At 31.4% G+C, this 20,986-nt stretch overlaps 1 long non-coding RNA gene across 1 annotated transcript in view; it reads left to right on the forward strand.

Annotated features, from left to right (window-relative positions):
- The first annotated feature begins 1,661 nt into the window (after positions 1-1,661).
- LOC140931015 (uncharacterized) overlaps positions 1,662-20,986 on the forward strand; it is a 28,541-nt gene continuing 9,216 nt past the window's right edge. The window contains exon 1 of the long non-coding RNA XR_012164916.1: positions 1,662-1,731. This is a non-coding gene — a long non-coding RNA (uncharacterized lncRNA). The remainder of the gene's footprint in view (positions 1,732-20,986) is intronic.

A 20,986-nucleotide genomic window follows, 5' to 3' on the forward strand; every position in this document is an offset into this window, starting at 1 on the left:
ATAAACCATTCATATTATAGACCACCCCCCTCATTTTTACAGGAAAATTGCTGTTGACCCATGCCTTAATTTACCTGAGATCTCAAATGTCCCAGCCACCGGGAATTTCCCATCCAAGGAAAAAAGAGGTGCTAATGCCCAGGAGTTAGCCCGGGAGGGAGGGGGCACGGCGCAGTTGGATTTGACTGATGCACTGCAAACATTTTCTGTAAGACTCACTGATTGCCCATCCCGCCTTTTGCGTTGTTTATTATTTGCCAATAGGCCAAGAAATGAGTTACTCGGCATCTTGCGCATCCTGTACCTTGAATAGGCCCTTTGCAGCTAGCTCTTCACGTGGTACAAAACCGCCACGCTGAAGAGCAAAAGTCGCATTGGGACAAGACAAACAAAAGACATACACAGGAGCATATATAACTGTAAATGGTAATTTTCTCTGTTTGTCTTGTCCCAGTGCGACTTTTGCTCTCCAGCACGGCGGTTTTGTACCACGTGAATGGCTAGCTGCAAAGGGCTTATCTGTTAAGGTACTACCTTTGTTTTTACCGTCCTCCCCGGGGGAGAGGCGGGAGCTTGCGTGACTGAGGCAGGAGACAAATTTGAATCCCACGCCTGAAACACGACGTTTTATAACAGATTAACTGGACTTTATAAACCAACCTTATGCTTCTCAAAAACTCTTTTCAATTCAACACAGTGTTCTTCCAGGAAAACGCTGAGCTGAAATGAGAAGCATAATCTTTTTAACAAGCAAGCTTTTTTGATGCAATGATGTCACGGTGACAACACGGTTAAGAACTGATTCAAATGAGCATATTATTATTCACCAGGGTGTTTTATATGAATACAACTAGTGGCCACAGTAAAGGTGCAAATTAGAATAACCTTTTGCAAAAAAATCTCTCTATTTTGAAACAAACACTCGGGCACAAGCGGTATAAAGCTGATCCACGCAAAGCTCCCTCTTTAGTGGAAGAGCTTTGCATGTTATTTCGGAGTTCAAAATAAAACAGCTGCAGGGAGACTCAAATGCTTGTTGACACTGTCGGCACAAGCATAAGTGCGGAGACATTTTTATTCCACAACTACAACCGACCCAACAAATAAATTTGTCTCTATTTTATATCAAGATGTATACGTCAGTTTATTGTTACGTCCCAGCATTTACACGTACAATTAGTTAGTTCACGTAATCCCTTGTGCTGACGCCAAGGTCAGTGACTTTCCTACAGGATCTTAGCTTAAATCCATCCAGTTTTGTTTTCTGTCGGTGTTGTATTATCTTTCAAAACCACCGCCTTTATTATCTCACATTAGATATTTTTTTTGCCAGGGAAAGCATGAACGTGTGTCCTGTGTATGAGAACATGCTATTTCTAACTGTTACTTTGAAACCCAGTCGACAGTCTGAATGTTTAACTGTAAATATGTCGAAAATACCCCAAATACAAAAAGGTTATTAACACACAGAATTCAACTCAACTCCTCATCCATATTAGCAAGCTTTTCAATCCGACTCACTCCGTTTTAAGCAGCCGCAATCTCGCGCAATTGGAAATTCCGAAGTCGGAAGTTGGAAGTTGGAAGTTGGAAGTTGGAAGTCGGAAGTCGGAAGTCGGAAGTCGGAAGTCGGAAGGCCCTTCTCGGCTTTCGTACATACGAGACGAATTTTATCTCGTTTAAGTTTCGCTTGTGCACATACTGGCTATCTTGTGATCTTCACTGAAACAGGTTAATAATTATTATCACGGCCGCAAGGTGAGTAATTACAAATCTTGGCATAAAGAAAACGTTTTAGCTATAAATGCGAGCTGACTGTTATGTCGAAGACGTGGCGCTATAAAGATGCTAATCGTCTTGATCTTAATGTTCGCTGAAGCTCAGAGGTGGTTATGAGGACCAGCTCAGTCGCTAATGAAACTGTTAAACATTATGGCGTTACTATCAATAAAGCCGAGGGAATTCGAACAGGACAATTAATCATTTTACTCGAAGAAATGTTAAGCTTTGTGTGTTATAAACCCGACACGTGTAAATATAAGCCGGCTTACAAAAAATCTGGATCTTTCCTCAGGAAATATCTGTAAACTTGAGAATAAAATATATAGGCATGCTGAGTAATATTTCAAGAGAAGAACTGATCCTTATTTGCCTGGGTCTAACAAATACTGGGGCATTGATTTACCTGTGTTTAAAAAATACATCAAATACGCTGGGGTGTTAAATTTGCCTGTGTCTAACAAATACCGTAATTTGCCTATGTTTAAGAAATATACTGGGGCATTAATTTGCCTGTTTTTAACAAATACACTGGGGCATTAATTTGCCTGTGTCTAATAAATACACTGGGGCATTAATTTGCCTGTGTTTAACAAAACACACTGGGGCATTAATTCGCCTATGTCTCTCAAAATACACCGGGGCATTAATTTGCCTGTGTCTAACAACAACACAGGCGCATTTATTTTCCGGTTTCTAACGAATAAACGTTTGAAGTATTTACTTCTCTCTAACAAATTTATTTATGTAATCCTTTACCAATACAATGGCAACTACGATTAAGGCGTTTTAAAACTGAAAATTCCGGTGATGTAAGTAGTTATAGAAATGGTTGTCCTGGCGTACTCTTCGAATTATCAGAATTGCATTAAAAAAACTAATAAAATCCCAGAATATGCAAGGGATTTTAAAAATGAATATCTCCTCTAATGATAAATCATTAGACAGTCTTGTTAATAAAATAAAGAATAAATATTATGACCTTGATCAAATTGTATATTGTAGTAATATTTTTCTTTCTAATAAATTTGATAGGAGCTTGTATATGATAAGAAAGTTTTTGAAAGCTCAAGAACTAAACTATCTCTATGATATGAGTTCTTTTGAGTTTAAAGAGCATGATGTTATAAATATAAATATTATATTTAATTTAATTTAATGGAAACTTATTTAGAGTCTGATGATTATTATGGTGATTTTCTAGAGGAATATGAGATTTTTAGAGAGTTTTACGAACTAATAAATTATAAGTTTGATGATATTATCTACAATAGTGATAGTGATTAATTTAATCTTATAACATTTTTTTTGTTATAAGATTACTACTTTACTAAATATATCCATAGATTTATAACAATCTATTTTATTAAATAAATTGTTAGCTATATCTATAAATTTTTTATCAGAAGAATTTCTAACTGAATCTTCGTAGTAATATGCTTCGTAAATAAATGAAGATATAGCTGGAAATTCTTCATGAAAAAAACATTCACTATCTATTAGCTTAGTTTTTTTGAATTTATTTACACTTTCTTCTATTTTATTAAGAGTATTAATATCTCTATAAAAAGAAGGTGTGTAATGATAAGAAGAAATATTAGGTAATTTAATATAAAAAGGTTTGATATTTTTTTCAATAGTTTTTAGTTCATTATAAACTTTTTTTGAAGGATAAACAATATTCCATTTTTTAAACATCATTCATTAGATTTTTTTTGTTTTTAAATTAACTTAAAAAAATATAGTTATTAAATAAAAATGATTATATGCTGCCCTGAAATGAATGAACTTATTATAAAATCAAACTGGGAAATTAAGCCTTTTGATTTAAAATTAATTAATAATTTAACAAGAAATCATCCTTATCAAAGAATTATGTTTTCTATATATAAATACTATGATCTTTATGATGATGAATCAAAAGGTGAAATATTAGACGAAATTGACTATTTTAAGTTATTAGATAGATATTATAGATATGGAATTACTTTTGAAGATGATGATCTTTATCCTAAAAATAAAATATTTTATGAAAAAAATGTTAAATTTTTACTTGGTCTTAAATTTAAAGATGGTGATATTTTTCCTGAATTACTTGGAGTTGATTTTGAAGATGATAATATTTTTCCTGAATTATTATATGTATATGAAGATTTTGATGAAACACCTCCATTTAGACATATAATAAGAAATAGATATATCTTAAGACAACTTTTATACAACGATGTAAAAAAAAATTAACCTAGATGATTTAGATAAAGGACCAATAACTCTTTCAGAAATAGAAAAGTGGAAAAGAAAGGTAGTTAATCAACAAACAGATAAAAAGAAAAAATTACAATTTTTAGATCCAAATATTTATCATAGTTTAATTACTTTTGTTGTTTTTTCTAAATTTGAAGGAAGACCTAATAATAAGATTGATTATGATTTGAGTTGGGATGGAATTCCAGGAGTTGATAGAAACTTAATAATTATAAAGATAAATATAAACATATGAAAATTATCTAATCAAATAATAAAATGACTTCCAAAAAAGATATTCCTACAAAGGAAGATTTGGATTTTATAGTTGATGATGGATATAATCATGATGAGGATCCAGATTATAATCCAAAAGATTCATATCAATCTGATGATGATAAATATGTTGTTACTGGTAAAGATTTCAAAAAGTTAACCAAAAATGCTATAAAACTTGGTGCACAATCTCTTGATTACTCTAGACATAAAAATAATAAATATATGGCAACACTTCCTAGTGGAAAGAAAGTTCATTTTGGTTCACCAAATTATCCAGATTATACTATTCACCAAGACAAAGATAGACGAGATAGATATCTTGCTAGAGCTAAAAAAAAATTAAAAATAAGCAGGGGGAGTTAACTTATACTAATCCTGAATCGAGTAATTTCTGGTCTGTCCATTTACTCTGGCCAGAAAAAAAGATTTAAAGATTAACTAAATATTAATAAAATGATGTTATCAAGTTACGAAAATCTTACAACCGACAATATTATCTTTAATGAAGCTAAAGAGTTCAAAGTGGAAGATAGCAAGATCAAATACAAACGTATCCCAATTGAAGTCAAATATCCAAATAGAAAGAAAGGAGCTTTGGTAGTTGAAACTCCAGTTCTTTTTAGCTTTGGTGTAAGCGAAAAGAAAAATCAAGAAACAAACAAGTTAATAGGTTATAGTATGCCTGTATGTCTTTGGGCTAAAGATAGTGAGCCAAATAGTAAAGAAAAAGCATTTTTTGATGTTAGTAATAATGTAACAACTTTCTCTCAGCAACATTTAGAGAATGAATACGGTGCAGATCTAGCATCAACTCTATCTTCACCATTTTATTTCAAACAAGAAGAATATACAGATAAGAAAGGAAAGAAAAAAACAAGAATAGACCCCTCATCCGCACCAGTTCTTTACGCAAAACTGATTTACTCAGAAAAATCTAAGAAAATTCTTTCACTATTTAAAACAAAGGGAAAGAAAGATTTAAATCCTTTTAAATATATTGATCAGTACTGCAATGTTAAAATGGCACTTATAATAGAAGGAATCTTTATAAGTAAAACTGTAACATCTTTACAAATAAAAGTACATGAGTGCTTTGTCAAACCATTAAAACCTAGGGAGTCTTTACTAACAAATGAAGAGGAAGATGAAGAGGAAGATGAAGAGGTTACTGAGCAAGTAGTTGAAGACTTAGTTATTTCTGATAAAGAAGAAACTGAGTAATTATAGGATTTATTTTTAATACAAAATTTATATTAAAAATCAACCAAATCCTTAGAACTCACCCATGAGTTAAATTTATCAGGATATCCATTCCATTTTACTAATGCCATTTTCTTTTTATTATCCCTCCTGATAATTTTTTCTATTCTAAAAGTCTGCTGTTTTGCTTCTGTAATTCTTGTTCGTAAAAAGAACCTTTAATCTCTTCTCCTGTCAAATCAATGATGTTATACGTAACAGGTTTTGTTGGAAGAATTTTATCAATTACAAATATCTCCTCTGTCCAGTTTGGTGTGTAACCTTTATCAAATACCTTTCTCTTATATTTTAAAATTCTAACTTTATCTCCAATAGAAAACTTTGGTTTACCAGGTTTTACGTAAATAGAATCACCATACAAATTAAACCAAACTTTACTTTCATTTTTCTTTTTACTAGCTTCAAGAGGAGTCATTTTAATGCTAGAGTGTCTCGCATTATTGTAGTCATTAACCACTTTATCTATCTTATCCCAGTAAACAGTGTTGTTATTCATAGTAAACATCTTCCACATTCTGTTTTTCATTGTTTTATTCCATCGCTCAACAACACTAGATTTCTCTTCATTTTCAGTGTGATACAGTTTAATTCCCTCTCTTTTCAGAAACTCTTTGAAATGTTTACTGATAAACTCAGAACCTTTATCAGTCCATAACATCTTTGGTTTACGTTTACTCTTAAATATATCCTCAAATGCTTTACTAACAGTTTCAGTTTTCTTATCTTTCAATCCCTTAATCCATCCATACTTGCTAAACACATCTATTACCATTAGAAGATACTTTATCCCTTTATTCCATTTACTAAACTTTTGCATTTCAACCAAATCAGCAGCCCAGATATCATCAATCCCGTTTGAGACTACTAATCTCTTTTGAAAGTGTCTTGTGATTGGTTTGTGAAGTTCGTCGGCTAATTGTTGAGACCAATCACTACTCAACGCCGACGCGCGTTTAAACCAAGTGCAAGTTTTTGTTTTGTATTAATTAAGAATCTAGCAGTTGAGCCCCACTTTGGCATTTCACCATAGGGTATATCATCTAATGATTTTACCATTTCTCTATCGCAATCACCTTTGTTTCTTCCCATGTCGTAACAAATGTCGTGATAAGCTGCTATTTCATCAACTTTGTTATATGGTTTGACTTTCCATTCTGTTACTTTTCCAGTTTCAGGATCATAACTTAATTGTTTGTCTAGAGGATTGTAGGGGCCCATATATTTATACGAACCTGGAGTCCATCCTGCTTTTGGTTTTGGGAGTTTTCCAATCCATTTGTGAACATCAAATCCTCTTCCATCCAATTCTGGTCTATCAGTTTTATATTTATTTTTTGGTCTCACTTTTGTTGATAACTGGTCCATTGCTGTTCCAACAGAATCTTGAATAAATGGAGTGAGTTTACTGATTCCATAATTTACAGCTTTCTTCTGAAGATTTTTATTTCTCACTAACTCGCTTGCTCCATATCGCCCCATTTCAACTGCTTTTTTACCCATCCAAGGTAAACCGTAATGAACAAATCCATCAACTGCTGTACCAACAACGGTATCAAAGACGCCCGCCCCTTCAGACGGGCTGATTAGTTTTTTGACTTTCGTTTTCTCTTTTTTCCACTTCCAGTTTGAGAAGCTGTTCCAGTTTTCACATATCTAACTTTTTTATTTCCACAAACTGCACATCTACAATAGAATTGAGTTCTACCTCTTTTATCTTTTTGATAACCACTTGGCTCTGTGCAAGGAGTTACTCTTTTATCTACAATACAATATGATTCTGTCATTTAGTATAATGTTTAGATAAATATGTCTACTAGATCTAATTTTCTAAAAAGTGAACTTCAAAAGATATACAATAACCTAAACATGAGTTTTGAATATGCTGATTTTGCTAGATTGGAAAATGATACTAGATTTATACAAGTATTTGAGTTGCTTATGGAAATAAGTGAGAAATCAATTAAACTTAATAAAATTGTAAAAGGAAATTATCTATTTATATAATAAATGGAAGCCAAATTCTTTTCTGAGATAGAAAAAAAAATGGATGTTAAAACATTAAAAGATTTTGAGAAAGATGTACGAACACAAATAAATAATGAGTTTGAGACTCTTAGAAAGAAAAATGACGATCTTTCTAGAATACTAATGGCTGGTGAATGTGAGATGTGGGTAAAAATCAGAGATGAGGATTATTCTTGGTTGAATTTAAATAGTGATAAAAAGAAGAACCTTTATCGTCTTATTGATATTTATTCGAAATTTGATGAAATAGTTGATAGTGTTAAAGATTTAAATAAAAAAGTTGAGAGAGTTAAGCAACTAAAGGATACACCGGCGGAAAGTGAATAAAAAAAATAATATTTATTAAATATTTTTTTTATCCTCCAAAATACCCTTGTATGAAATCGCTGTTGTCATTATCGAAATGTGGGTTATGTATTACGTTTAGAATACTATTACCCCGTTGTCTCTCAAACAGATAATATAAACACCAATAACCACAGACAACAGTATTGCGATTTTGTATTTCATCCATTGAGTAAACTATTCGTTTTCCAGAAGTATGAAAATACTTTAATGCTTCATTTGGCATTATTAAACCAAATGGATCGAAGTACTCAACTACATTGTCTATATTTCTATAACAAACCCAGTGTGTTCCAGGGCCAGTTATATCATCTAGATTGATTATTCCACATTCTTTTCTTATCTTATGAGGTAGTCTATCACGACTATATATTCCTCTAAAATGTTTAATACCAAGTTTCTTTACCCAATCCATGAGGTCGAAATTGGATAGTGGTTTAATTACAAAATGGCTCCTATTAATGGAATTGAGTTGAATGGGCTGTTTTTTCCTAGTAGTAGTCCTTTTCCTTTGGACTTGGACTTTTTTTTTACTCCCATTCCAATTGGGTTTTTCCATGTACCGATAAAGGGTAGTGGGTAGTAAGGATAACCTTCACCATGTGTGGGTGGAGGAGGATGTGGAACGTAAACATTTGCTGTATTTGATGATCCACGTCTATCAACTTGCAGTCCAGATCCAAACATTTTAGATACTAAACTAATTGCCATTGGAATTCCAATAGATGCAAGAGTTCCAAGAAATCCCCCTTCTATCTGCCTACGAGTTGGTTTTATAACTAATCGACCACCTGTTTTATAAGCTTTGTTAATTTGATTTATTTGTGATTTGGTAAATTCTCTTACAAGAGGTGGTAATAATGGGAAAAACTGTGGGGGAATTGTAATTCCTTTTCCAAATATTTTATTTATTCCAAGTTCTCCAAGTGCAGTTGCAGCACCAGTTGCCAATGCAGGAACAGCTTTTGAAATTCCTTTCATTGCATATGGTAGTACTTTTGCTCCAAGAGATGCGAGTGAAGAAAATAAGTTTCCTCCATGTTTAACAGAACGTCTAATCTGTGTTTTACTTATCTTTATATCTGATCCTGTTCCATTAGCAATAGATTTTTTTATTTTAGCAATTTGTCTTTGTGTTAACATTAACTCATCAGAACCTCGAAGATGTGAATGTTTTAACCGAAGAGTTAGTGGTGATTTATTTAATATTGCAGAAGCCAATTTTGACTTTTGTCCATCTGTAAGTGTTACACCGTATTCAAAATAAGTAGTCATTTTTTATTATAATATTTATATTAAATTGATTTCAGGAAATTTAATTAAATCTGTTATTTTTTCCTTCTTAGGTTTAGGTTCATTATATTTTTTTAATGTATTTTTAATAATAGTATCAAAATTAATTTTACCTTGTTTAGTTTTCAAAGACTTTAATTTTTTGGCTTTCTTAGCATTTTCTGTTTTTAAAGTCTCAAGTCGGTCTTTAGCTCGTTGCTTTATCAAAGAATGATTTAATCTAGTAACATAAGGTAAAGTTTTTTTAAACTGAGTTGTACTGAACTTTAAATCAACTTTTTTATTAAGTCTTTTTGCAACTTCTACTTTTTTAATTTGGGTATTTGTAAGAAAAACTTTAAAAGGTTCTTTATTAGATGTGAAGTCTAAAGTTATAATATTGTTTTCTCCAAATTCTTTTATTTGTGGTGGAGTTAAGTTTATTCACAGTATTTATTCACAGTATTTATTTTCTTTTAAAAAAGGATATTTTTCTAAAGTTACTGGTGGATAAATATTAAAAGGATTTACCATTTTTTAATTTTATTTTTATATTAAATCATATGCGGCGTAACCAAGTGGAGGGGTTATAGGGGAACCGTAGGTTCCCTTATGCACGAAGCAATAGTTTTCCTCCTTGCTGTTCGATTTCTGCCACTCGTTCGTGAAGTATTAAAGCGTAGCTATTATAATCAGCGTTTGGATTAGCAGATAATTCATAATGAAACGATAATTTTGTAACTCCATCTTTTATATCCAATTTTTGTTTTGTCAAGTCAAAGTAAACAAACGGGAACAAAGACCCAAAATTTGTTCTATTAAGTAGTGTTCCACCTTGAAAGTCGTTATTTGCGTAAACATAACCCATTACTTCTCTGAAAACTCTTGCTGGATCTTTAGCTGGTTTAAAGTGAATATCAGGGTACTCATTTCCATTTCCAACCTCGAGATAACAGCGAGATATATTGGCATTGTTTGGCAGATTAAAAGTATTGTATAAAAATGGATTTGCTGTTTGTGAATCAATATTAGCTGTGTTAATTCCAAAAACAAAGACATGGCGAGGTTTTGAGATGGCATTTGTAATTCTAAAATGACCTGTTTGCTGTTGAGAGTTATTTGACCGCTCAACCTGTTCATTGAGGTACACCCATTTGTAGGGCTTAAGATAATTTTCCATGTATAGTTTTTGTCCTTCTGAGTTAAATGTTAATCTTGGAACAAATAGTTGAAATCTTGTTAGTATAACTCTACAATTGTTTCCTCCAGCTCGCCAGATAAGATTGTTATCCGATTCTAGTTCTATATTCAGCTCAATTTTTGTATTTGGAAGAAGTTTCTCCTGTAATGATTCAAAGAAAGAATATCTGTTAAGAGGAATTTCACATCGTACTGTTGCTGAGTCGCCTAATAGTGCTTTTCTTATTGCAAAACCTTTGTTATAATTAGCTTCAACATCATCTATCATCAATCCTGCTTCATCAGCGTTATTAGCTGCATTTCGTCTGTGAGTTACTTGCCTTTTTGTGAATCTATTTCTTTCAGCATTTCTTGATGTATCAAGATAGTAAAATTCATTTGTGGCAACACTCTCAACATAAGATGGATTATACTCAAGTAAATTCTTAATATTTACTACATGATTAGCATAGTTGCAACTGTAAACATCTCTACCATTTGCTAGGATGGATAACTTTTCTATGAGAGAACTACTGCCATTTACTATTCCTATTTGATCTCCATCTGCATCTATATCAGCTCCAGCAGCCAGCTGATTAACTTTGAAATCTGCTGAAATTCGCGCGTTATACCAATCAAAAGGAGTAGATTCTCCTGTGTTATCAGCAACAAATCTATGACCTGTTTTAATTTGATGAGCACCATTTCCAGGTGCGGCTAAAGCTTGTTCAAGGTCAAAAACAACATCTTCATATCTTTCTAAATATTTTGGATTTCTAAAAGACTTCATTTTATTTTAATAATTATATAATTTTCTCTTACGTGTTGAACCTCCACTAAGAATTGCATTCACTCTTTTATTTATCTCTTGTTGAGTCATTGTTTTGTTTGGAATTGTTTCAACATTTTTATTAAAAGTAACTTTTGGTTTATTATTACTTTTGGATAACATTTGCACTATCTTATCACCAGCCTTTTTACCAACATGTTCACCAGTTTTTGTTGCAGCTGCTGTTACCGCTCTTTGAGCACCTTTTTTAGCAGCTTTTTTCATTGTCTTTCCAAATATTTTTTTACCAACCGATTTAAACACATCCATCATTCCTTCACCATAAATATGTCGTCTTGTATATCTACCCAATTCAGGGTCAAGTTTCATTTTAAACTCTGATTGTCTCATCATTTTAATTTAATAGTTATACAAAAAAGGGAAGGGGTGTTCCAAAATTAACTTCATTCTTATAAAGGGAGGGGGGTGCAGGGGGAACCGTAGGTGCCCCCGCTTACATTGAGTGAAGTATCAAAGTCATAAACCAATCTATACCGTTAAAATTTACTGGTCTTCCGAGTGAGTCTGTCACATAGATTCTCATTTCATCAATGTGGTATCTAGATACAGGACAATACAAAGGTCTTTTAGGCTCAAACGTAAATGGATAAGATCTTGTGAGATTGTCTGTTGGTACCACAGCAATGGTATTTGTGTTTATTCCATTTACAATGCTATCAGTTATTACGGTTGTGTTGATATTTAATACATCAATCGAATTTGTGATATTTGGTAGTTTTGTTCCATACTCTGTTTTAGTAACAATTTTTTTTTCAAATCCAATTAGGCCTCCAAATTCTGTTCCTCTCAGATCAAGTTGATGGTTATTACTAACTGAAAGTAAAATTCGATATGTGGAGAGAATAAAAGTTAGATTGATTGAATACTCCTTTTTTCCTCTTGAATCTGTTGAGTGATGATTTTTTTGATCCATGTATTGATGAATATAATCATTAATATCTGAGTAGGAATACATTCCATCTGTAAAAGTAATTGTTTGCCAGGTGGATCCATCGTGGGTGTATTTGATTGTATTGTTTTTATAATCACTTCTAATGTTGTACCAAGAGTAAGTCATGGATAGTCGATCAAGAGCAAGTTGGTGTTTCTTATCAGGGTCAAGTTTCAAAGATGGATTAAACTTAATAGTAAAATCACCAGGTCTGCTTACTCCTCTTTTTTCCCTATTTATTGAGGAAATGTGGATAGCTCGTTCTTCCATTTTATATAATTGCTATATAACTTTTTAGTAGATTATCTAGTTGTTTTTTTTTTAGATCACTTTCATTTGGTTGAGAAGATGTACTATTTGAGAAAACTCAGGTATTACACCATTATTCCCAGCAAGAATTGAACCACCGAGTAATTCAAGTCTGTCTAGAAGTTGATGCGGGTTGTTAAAGTAAATCATTCCTTCTCCCATTTGATACTCAAGCGAATCTAAATAAAGTTTAAGAATGTTTTTGTATTTATGTAGTAAATCTTTTTGCATTTTAATCCTTTCTATTTCTTCTTCGTCTTCTTCTGTTTTATGTTTTTTTCTCTTCAAACCAGCTATTTCTCCTGTAAAAACTTTTACATCATTTTTTACTTCATCATGTATTTCTCTAAGTCTTTCAGGGTTAGTATCAAAAAAATCATTTGGTCTTGGATAATCCATAATTCTTAATACTTCTAAATCAGCAACGTCAAGATTTTTTTCAATGTTATAACGTGTAGGTGATCTTGGTTTAGATATTGTAGGTTCTGGTAACCAATCTCTATCCCAACCTTCTTCGTTGGGATATGGTAATTCCCTCATATCAGCTAATCGGTTAAACTGTTCAAAACCTTGAGTAAGAGCAAGTTGTTTTTTTTTAAGTTGTGCTATAGTTGTGTTTTGCTGCTCATCAATACTTTTTTTAATGCTATCTTGAGATTTAATAAGTGGTTTAAATGTTTCTTTAAAACCCTCTCTCATATTTTGTTTTTCCTATTTTGTTATTTTTATTACATCTCTCACCTGTCGAGTCAAAGCATCAGCTTCAATCTTATTTCTTGCAAGTTTTTTGTATTCTTCAACATCCATTTTATCTAATCATTAGATAAATGGAAATACCAAACTATGATAGTAGTAACAACCTAGATAAAAAATATAAACAGTTATTTCCTTACATGCCATCAGACACATTTCGGATGTTAATCTGTGGAAACAGTGGATGCGGTAAGACTAATCTATTATATCATATGTTAATTAAACCACTACTGTATTATGATGAGATTTATCTTTACGCGCGTAATCTAGAACAGGATAAGTATCAAAAGCTAATTCAGAAAATGAGGGAGTTGAGTAGTAAACTGGGATATGAAATACTTCATGTAAGTAATAATGAAATAACCCCAGTATCAGAAATGGATTATGAAGACAATCAAAAACTTGTGATATTCGATGACTACGTTTGCGATAAAAACCAGAAACAGTTAATAGATTATTTTATTCAAGGACGACATAAGAATTGTTCGGTGGTGTACCTCAGTCAATCGTTTTATAAAACTCCAAAGGACATTCGGCTGAATTGTTCTCATTACTGCCTGTATGAATTTCCATCACCGAGGGAATCCAACAGAATATCATCTGAGTTGGGAGTTAATAAAGAAGATTATAAAGCAGCAACTAAAAAACCGTATTCATTTTTATACGTTGATAAACCAAGAAAACGTATTGCAAAAAACTTTACTGGTAATATAAACTAATAACTAAAATGGGTATATTTAACGAACAATCTCTTGATCATCCCTTTGCTAGGGGAATTCAAGGTGCTCCAGGAGTTGGATTTAATCTTACTTCAAGTGGGGATTATGATATGATAAATAAAAAACTAAGAAATGTTGGTGCACCTAGTGCTAATACTGATGCTGCTACAAAAAAATATGTTGATGATAATTCCAGTGGACCAGCTGATGGTAGTGTCTTTTTAAAACTAGATGGAACAAGAAAAATGATTGGAAATCTAGATATGGCCGATAATCGAATATTAAATCTGCCAGCTCCAGCGGGTCCCAAACAACCAACACCATTAGCTTTCACAGAATTGAAGTATCTCCACGTTGATGGAACAAATAAAATGACTAATAATCTAAACATGGATAATAAAGGTATAATTCATTTAAAACAACCAACAAATGACACAGATGCTGCAACTAAAAAGTATGTGGATGACTTAATACCTGATACTAATTCTTTTATAAAAAAGGAGGGAAGTGTATCAATGACTAGTAACCTAAATCTTGGAAACAAAAAAATAGTTGGTCTCGCTACTCCATCATCAAATACAGATGCTGCAACCAAAAAATATGTGGATGATAACACAGCTGCCCCGGATTTAAGTGATTACTTGGAAAAAGATGGTACCGTCACTATGACTGGTAACCTTAATCTTGGAAATAATAAAATAGTTGGTCTCGCAACTCCAGTGTCAAACACAGATGCTGCAACCAAAAAGTATGTTGATGATAATGCTGGAAGTCCAGATTTAAGTAATTATTTGAAAAAAGATGGTACCGTAACTATGACTGGTAACCTTAATGTTGGTAATAATAAAATAGTTGGTCTCGCAACTCCAACATCAAATACAGATGCCGCAACCAAAAAGTATGTTGATGATAACACAGCTGCCCCAGATTTAAGTGATTACTTGAAAAAAGATGGTTCCATGGCTATGACTGGAGAACTTAATGCTGGTGGTAATAAAATAATAAATATTGGTAAACCACTCCACAACAGTGATGCGGTAATCAAAGATTATGTTGATAAACTAGTTCATAGTACAGCAGTTCAACCAAGTCATTACAAGGATCAGTTTGCTTATCTCATGTCAAGTGCGGCTCAATGGACTGATGAAGTAGATGGAGGAGTTAGTTTTGTTATAAATAGGATAGATGACTTACCACCAAACAAAGGCAACTTTCACGATTATAATCACAAAGTTATTTTCATGTATATATTAAAAAATCGCCAAGGTCAATATAAGTATAAGATGGGAATTAATTTTTACAGACTACCTGCAAATACTGATTACACGTTGTGTTTGGAAATACTCAACACAGATTATACTCTTTGGGATAAGACTCAAATAAGTGTTGACAAAGGAACTTCAACAGGATTATCAATTGGAAATGTAGGTATAAGAAAACTATCCCATAGGTATACTGATCCAAAAGGGCAAACAAAAGTTATGTACTACCATAGAATAATAGTTTATTTCCGGAAGTTGTCATCTGGTAATAAGTTCTTTCTTCACATTCTTGTTAATATTTCAAAAAGAGGATATAACATTATGAAATATCCGGACATTTTTCAGGGGGTTTACATGATTGCTTATGGTATTGTGGGTACATTTAGCAATATCGACCCAGATAAAGTTTACGACTATCACACCGCATTTGATATTAAACCAACAGAAGTGGCGTATAATGTTGATATTAATGCAAATAATAAAAAAATATTAAACATTAATCTCGATAGAAACAGTAACAATAGTGCTGCAACAGTTGGAATGGTAAAAGAGTTAATTCCTTTTACCAAAAATTCTTTTTATAGAAAATATTTTAGTGAATTCTATAACTTTGCTGATGCGGATAGTTACGGAATAAATATAGGTTCATCTGGAGTTATTATTAATTCTTTAATTCCTAGTATTACACTACCGCCTAATAAAGACCTAAGTGATTTAGTAGAAAAATGATTAAATGTTAATGGTTATGATGTTACTTTTTCTCCTTCATATTCCCCGATAGATACTTTATGTATTGTTTTTAGTTTTTGGAGAAATAGGAATTTTACCCTAACTAAATATTTATCAACAAACAATAATATTTTAGTAAAATTAAATTATGATAAATCAAACAATAAAGTAATTTTAACTGTTAATAAAACAACTCAAAATTTTACCATGCCAGGTAGTTTTAATGGAAAAATAATTGTTTTATGGCTGGCAGAAGATTTTCGTTCAAATGTTACAAAAGTTTCAATAAGTAACTACAGCTCAACATTAACTATACCATCCATTCAATACAATACTAATCAACGTTGGAAGTTTACAACTGAAGATGGAGTGTTAATAAGATTAATGTATTCGCCAAACTTTTACGACACTGACTCTACTCAATTCCACAAAGTATTGATTCAGGAAAAGTTAAGTGGATCTTATATAGTATAGGGGAACCTACGCTTCCCCCTATGACCTCCTCCCTTGGCTACGTCGCACTAATGTAAACAAAAGAATAAATGAAGGATATCTTTGAATTTAATCACATTGATAAATCTCTGTCAGAATCAGACGTCACAACTCTCAAAGACTTTTACAAACATTATCATAAGAAATACTGGTGTTTTAAGCAGTCTTATAAGAGTTACAAATTTCTTGATGAAGTGTTATCAATTTCTGGAATATGTCTAGTAGCAATAGGAACTATTGCTGGTGGAATAACTCTAAACCCTGTTGTTCTAGGAGTTGTAAATGGTGCTGGAGTTATTGTAACGGGAATTGGTAAGAAAAAGAATTATAAGAGAAAAATTGAAATGTCACGAATTGCATTTACTACTTATGAAAAAGTACTCGTTGAACTTCGTGCAGCTCTGAGGGGTGATGAGTGGAATAAACAAGATTTTGTTGATCGTATGAAACTAATAGATGAGATGATAATTGATCAAACTCCTATAGCAGATAGATTTGCTAGTAGGTATAATACAAAATTTAATCTAAGCAAGTAATAAAATGGACCATTTTGAAAAATTTGAAGAACAATTACTTGATAGTTACGAATCAACTTTAGCTGCAGAAGGTAAAGAAATCTGTGAAGAAATTGATTCGATGTATGGAGATAATTTTAATTTACTTGTAGAAAAGGCTGATATTTATTGCCTTTTTAGCAGACTTTTAAAAAAAGATGAAATTGATACAAAATTGCGTGAAAAATGTGAAAAGTATTTAGATGATTTAAGAAAATATAGAAGTATCAAAATTACTTTAGAAGATATTTCAAGATCAAGAAAAAGGGTTTAAAGATTAAACTGCTAACTAATATATATTTACCCATTCTCTAATCATTTTTGCAGTTTCTAATTTAGATTTTAATACAAGTTTATACAACCCAGGTTTCAATATTAAAACAATATTGAAATCTAATCTAAGTATCTAAACGAGTACTTATATCCATCTTTTTTAGATGTTAAAAATGTACATTTTTTTCTACAAACTCGGGAAATATTACCACCACTAATATCTAATTCAATCGCAGCTTCTTTAATAGAAATATATCTTTTTTCTTTTCCAGTTTTTATATTTGTAGAAATAATTGGTCTATTATTACTTTTTTCACAATTTTGTTGAGGTGTAAGTAGATGCAGGTTTTTTATTCTGTTGTCTGTCCTAACATTATTGATGTGATCAACTTCAAAACATGATGTTATTAACCCCTTAAAAACTTCATAAACAAATCTATGATAAAGATAAGACTTTGGTTTTTCGAGTTTTTCATCACACAATCCAAAATGTAAATAACCATTACTTCCTTTTAACATACTTAAAATTTTGTTAGATTTTAAACTAAAATATCACCATTTTTATTTGCAGCATAACTAGTGAAGACAGGATGTTTGTAGTATTTTACGCCTTTAAATATTACTTTTTGTTTTTTACAATCTATCATTCTATAATAGCCAAATTTGAGGATAGATGGTAATACCTTAGTAAATGTCCACTCACGAAACATTTTTGCAGATGGTAATCTGGATTTAAAACCTAATTCGTAAAATCCTGCTTCGTTGATAAATATAATTCATCTGCCTTGGACCTGACCTCCCGTTTCAGGCGGGCAGCTTTTTTTTATCTTTAAATACCTGACCCCCCGTTTCAAGGGGGCAGCTCAAAAAAGTTCTTTTATTATTTTCACTTAAATGTCTTTTTATAGCATGTTCTGTTTTTTTGTACCCAAGTATTTGAGCAACTTCTTTGGCTTTGAACCAGACCCTTAATTTGTAATCAATATAAGAATTGAACTTAATTGCAAGTTGATTGTTAATAAATGTTTTTTGAAGCATTTTATTTATATTTTTATTTCTTTAAACCTTTATTAATTTTCTATTTAAATTTAAATAGAAAATGGTAACTATATTTTATTCCAATCTACTAACCTCATTTAATTCTTGATAAAATTCATATTTTTTTAAAAAATATTTTATATCAAAGTATAAATCTTCATAAATTTCCATATCTATATTTACTAATTCTAATATTCTTACAATACTTTCCAAATCAGGTCTAAAAAATCCAGAAGGAGCTCTTTCTATAAGTCTAGTCTTTTTATCTTTTGATTTATCTTTAGTATATGCTTCATAATCATGATACCAAAATAAAGTATCACCAAGTGGTTTGCCTTCTCTTTTTAATTGTTCATGTATTGCAACCGACTCTGCTATATTAAGATCCTCTTTCATTTCCTTGATTGTTTCAAAAAATTCCTCAGAAAAATCTGTTCTAAAAAAATCTTTAAATTCTTTAATAAAATTTCTTAATCTTTCAAGTAATAATTTACCTTCTTTTTTTAGTGATACTTCTGAAATAACAAAACTCATTTTTAGTTATTATAATTAAATCTTTAATTCTTTTTATATCTAATCATTAAATAGAAAATGATTAGTACAATTGTAGCTTATGTTAATTTCTACTTTCCAACTTATAAAACACAGTTTTATTCTGATAACGTTATTAAAGCTTGTCTTGTTTACAAGTTTCTCTATGTAAAGTATTTTTCACAGAAACTAGATATAAACCAAATTATTTATAAACTAACAGAAGCTAGACACTACCTCGATTCAAACTCAAACATACTAACCAATCACTTAATATTTAGTCTCGCTTTTAGAGCTTTCTGGAAACATTATAGAATTGGAAGAGGATGCGTTTATGCAATCAACACACCATTTAAAGAATGTGAAGTACTTGGCTATCTAACTGGAATTGTTTACTGGTTTTTCCACAGAGGAGTCGTGGAGTGATTTATAACTATTCCACCACTTTTCATAATTTTCCAAAGTCTGTGGTGAAATCTTAAGATAAACTAGTTTACTCTTTTCACAACCCATTTCTTCCAAAAGTTTTTTGATTAAATAAAAAATGCTTATCATTCTCTTTCTACAAAATTGTTTGTTTAGTATTTCCATGACGTGGTTATCTATATTCATTAGTTTATTGTAAAGTTCACACTTTTGTTCATCAGATAGATGTAGTCTTCTGGAAACTTGATTAACCTTTTTCTCATAATGGTACTTTCTCTGATAAATACTCTTCTTTCGAAAATGAAATCGATCGTACTCTTTCAAGTCAAAATAACCAAGAACATGACCATTAGTTAAACCGCAAGAATCGCAAATGTTATAACCTGATTCAATAGAGAAACTATCGCTTTGACAATTACTACATCTAACTTTTTTATTTTCTTTCTCTTCTGGTTGGGTATTACAACTTCTTAATATTTCTAAATATTTTTCTATTTCTTCTTCTGTATAACTCATTTATTATTAATATCTTATTATCTTAAAGCAGTCGTTTTTATCTTATTAAACATCACCATGCGTTTATCATCTTCATTACTCAGAGCTATTTTATTTACTTCTTTTGAATATATATCATGATTTTCACTTCTTATTATTTTCATAGTTCTCATTTGCTTTTTACCCAAAAATAAACAATCAACATAATCATCAAAATCCATTGTCTTTTTTACAACATTTTTCTTTATTCCTTTACACTTTCTTACCTCTTTATCTTCTTCTATTCTAAAACTATAAAGTTTGGGTCGCAATCCAACAAAACAAGTAATCTGTTTTCCTGCTACTTCATCTTTAAACATTCCTATTACTTTTTTGTTAACTCCTGTTGGAATACCAGATAGATGATTAGGAAGATAATCAGAGGTGTCAAACTTGGTTTGAATATCATAGGATATATCTTGATAAAAATCATCTGTATGAATCTGGTAAATCAACGAATCGGTATCTGTAAATAATAACTCAGCCTTGTCTTTATACTTCTCTTGAATATAGTTGTAATGAAAATCAAACATTAATGTTTTTGACAGATCAAGTATTCTTGTCCAACATATACTGGTTTGTTGAAATAAACTTCGGTTTTTTTTCATATGAACCGCAATAAGATTTTTATCAAATATTGTTGCTCTATCAAAGTTAGGACGACTTGTTAATTTTGAAGCTTTCTTACGATCATCAATAATAAATATATTTTGTCTTTTTCTTATGTTTTCTATTGTTTTTCCAAATACTGAATTATTCATTAACTTAAAAAAGTCTTTCTCAAAACTGTTGGCTGCTGTTTTTCGAAGTTCTGTATTTTTTCTTATGTAAGGTTCCATCCAAGAAGATTGGTAAAATGATATTCCTCTGTGAACAGCAGTTATTCTCATTCCCATCTCAAGATATTGCCTCAAATTTCGATAATGTACAACATAGTTCTTTCTTGGTTTAAAATGACAAATTAGTTTTTCAACACCATTAACAATCATCTTCTCAGGTGCAAGTGGATAGTCATTATTTGTTTCCCATAGGTTGGAAGGATATTCCAAATCAACTTCAAATATATATCCTTTTCTTCCACGATTTGACATACTGTGATTTGCTTTATCCAAGATATCCATTACTTTTTCTTTTGTTATATTTTTCATCCAACTGAATCCATGTGTTGGAAGTTGTTGTGACATTGCCCAACCGTAAAGATT

This window comes from Porites lutea, chromosome 3 (assembly GCF_958299795.1).
Source record: "Porites lutea chromosome 3, jaPorLute2.1, whole genome shotgun sequence".
NCBI lineage: Eukaryota > Metazoa > Cnidaria > Anthozoa > Scleractinia > Poritidae > Porites > Porites lutea.